The sequence below is a fragment of the Dasypus novemcinctus genome, chromosome 4 (assembly GCF_030445035.2).
Source record: "Dasypus novemcinctus isolate mDasNov1 chromosome 4, mDasNov1.1.hap2, whole genome shotgun sequence".
In the NCBI taxonomy this organism is placed as follows: Eukaryota; Metazoa; Chordata; class Mammalia; order Cingulata; family Dasypodidae; genus Dasypus; species Dasypus novemcinctus.
This window is the reverse complement of record NC_080676.1, coordinates 23302195-23305470: the sequence shown is the minus strand read 5'-3', so window position 1 is coordinate 23305470 and position 3276 is coordinate 23302195. Positions and strand designations below refer to the sequence as shown.

At 42.8% G+C, this 3276-nt stretch overlaps 1 pseudogene; it reads left to right on the top strand.

Annotated features, from left to right (window-relative positions):
• The first annotated feature begins 223 nt into the window (after positions 1-223).
• On the top strand, positions 224-1999 carry LOC101436313 (tyrosine-protein phosphatase non-receptor type 3 pseudogene; annotated as a pseudogene).
• Positions 2000-3276: the final 1277 nt, after the last annotated feature.

Sequence of the window (3276 nt, the reverse complement as noted above, 5' to 3'; positions counted from 1 at the left end):
AAGAGACACCCTTTTATCCTATTAGAGGTTGGAGGTGGATCCACAGGCACCCAACATTTCAGTCCCTACAGGCTGAAAGTACCTGTTGTTGCCTGGAGAGGCTGAAGAAATACAGCAACCTTCTATACTCAGACACTTCCCCTCCAATCCTGCCCCCAATAGAATAGGAGGGGAAGTGTGTTTCCTCAGCCTTTCCGGGCAACTGATGTCACTTTCAGCCTGCATGAGCTCATTTGTAGAGCACCTTCAATTCCATCTCCATCCCTGCAGTACAACCTCAGAAAAGAATTTTCTGGCCCAGTGTTGGACTCTGGGCTCTAGGAACCCCAGAAAGTCTATAAATAACCAATATTGCAGGAAGGTGATTGGAGGGATGATCTGGAACCCAATCATGCAGAGATATTTATCAGTGGAACATTTAGAAACCAAGAGTCTGCCTTCCCACTCCTCTGCTATTGCTTCCGACCAGCACAGTCCTTGGCTCTTGCACAAAATCTGAAAGCCACAATGCTCTTCCACAGATAATCTCACAAATGAAATGACATTCATCATGGAAACCAAAGATATGTTCTATATGTGCAAAGGCTCCCTGTCCCCAAAAGACAGAGATTCAGAGGTGTTTCAGAACCAAAGCCCACCCAGAGTATATCTAAGAACAATCCAGCACAAAGCTGCCTGACTCAGAAGTTATCCATTTCTATGGCCCTATCTTTAAATGCTCTAGGGTCCTGCTCACTGAATGGGATCAACCAGCAGTTCTTGGAGGACAATCATATGGTGACCATAGTGGGTTCCTCCCAGGACTCAAGCCAGTATGACTGGGACAAAAATGATACCTATTTACTCTTGATCCATATCACTCCTGATGAAGATGGAAAATTTGGATTTAATCTGAAGGAAGGGGTGATCAGACGATGTCTCTCATGGTATCAAGAATAAATCCAGATACCTGCATTCCTGCTGATACCTGCATTCTGAAGCTGAATGAAGGGAATCAAATTACTTTGGTCAATGGCTGGGACATCTTGGAGCATATGCACAACCAAATAATGATGTCCATCAAAGCCAGCTGGGAGTCCCACATGTGGGAGCTGGCCCTGGTGATCTGGAGGAAAGCTGTCTACTTGTTCACTGATTTCAAATCTGAAGGTGAACTGAACCAGTTTTTCCCAGAGACCATTTTCCCTTATGTCAGGAGGGTAGGGATAGTCTGGAAGGATCCATAGAACAGCTCAAGAAGGGCCTCACCTCTTATAGAAAGAAGCCTGGATTGGCGATCATATTGGCAAAGTTGTCTTAAAATTCAGATAAGATCCAACAGAAAGATGTGCTGCCTTATGACGCCACCTGGTTATGATTGCATGGAAATGTAGATTATATTAATGCAAGTTATGTGAATATGGAAATACCTGCTGCTAACCTTATGAACAAGAATGTTGCCACTCAGGGATCCCTGCCACACACCTGCATACTGTTTTGGCGAGTAGTCTGGGATCAGAAGTTATCACTCATCATCATGTTGACAACTTGCAGAGCAGGGGTGGACCAAATGTCACCAGTACTGGCCTGGCCTCCTGACGTTGCGGAGCACTGCAGCTTTCACTTATGCTGGCAGGAGGACTGCACCATCGCCTATGTGTTCTGAGAAATCCTGGTCACCAACCAGGAGCACACAGTCGTGCATCTCCAGTACTTGGCCTGGCCCAACCACAGCATTCCCAATGACTCTTGGGCTTTCTGGAATTTGTCATCTACATGAGTTCCTTCAGAGTCGACAATGAACCTGTCTTAGTCCATTGCAGTGCTGGAATAGGTCAAACCAATGTGTTGGTCACCATGGAAACAGCCATATGCTTAACTGAGAGAAACCTGCCCATTTGCCCACTGGATATTGCCTGGAAAATGTGAGACCAGCATGCCATCATGGAACAAGTTTGTGTGCAGAGCGATTCTTCATGTTTTTGAAGAAAGCTTAGTCCAAATGCTGGATCGCAAATAACACAACTGTGAAAACATTTGTTCCTCTTTCCCAAGGTCATCCTCCTAAAGGACTGAAAAGCCTTCTCTCTGGAAGCAGCATGAGGATCTATGTGAGCTGTGGGAAAGGAATGTGCACATTTGAAGCTGGGCATTTTAAATTTCTCTAGGAAAGGTATGGTGTACATAGAAACTATGTCGATACATACGCAGTTATGTATAACTTCTTTGAGACTCATTTTTTTCCTTCACAGAGAAATAAGCAAAAAGTTCACTCTGTTGCCTGTCCTGATGCCTTCCTCCCTAGATGACCCCTGTAAGCCATGCTCAGGCAACTCAAACGGAAGGCCAGCAGTGCTATGCGCTTCCCAGAAACACTGGAGCAAGGTCACTTAGGGTTGCATTCACACCCCTCTCCAGGTTCCCCTGCAAGACCTGACCTGACTGATAATGCTTTGTTCTGCTCGTTTTTCAGCTGAGAATCCTAGAACTAGGACTTTCAGCATCTTATTTTCATCACATGTTAGTTTTAGAAACAAGTATCTCTTGCTTCTGCTTACCTCTTACTGTACCCTTAGAATCCAGGACTGGAATAATTTACTACTGAATCTACTACATGCTACTTCAAACTAATACACTTGAAATCTTATGATTTATGTGAGAGGAAATGGGATGTGTTGTCTAAACACTCCTTGGCCCTTCTAAGAACAATCTTTTAGACACTGAACCATGGGAATTCCAGTTTCTCAACAGTTGTCTGCTGATATGTGTACATGTGGGTGCCTATGGCTGAGTGTTTCTTAGGATTTTTGAATTGATTCAATTTCAGTTGAGTTGATATAAAGAATGACACTATACAGAAGAAAAAAATGTGTGTTCACTCTGCATTATAATGGTGTCCAGTTTCTTTCAAAGGAGAAGATCAGACTCTCTGAGTATAAATATAATTAGAGCCAATTTATTCTAAGTACACCATGATTTTGATTGTCCTGAAGAATTCTGCCTTTGTTTAACAATGCATTAATTTTTTTAAAAAAATTGCATCAGAATTGTAGCCAACTATTATTTAAGGAAAATAAATTACATAAAAAGTTTTAAAACAAAACAAACAAAAAAAGATACAAGGTATAGAAGCAAGTCTAGGCCGCAGAGGGATGCAGAATAAACAGCCATGGCCTACCTTTAAGCCACAAACCAATGTAATCTGTACAGAGAAAATATGAACTGATAAACCAAATATGAGACTGCTGTTCCATGCAACTCCAAAAAGACCTGGTCCCACTCAAGGATAGACGGTCT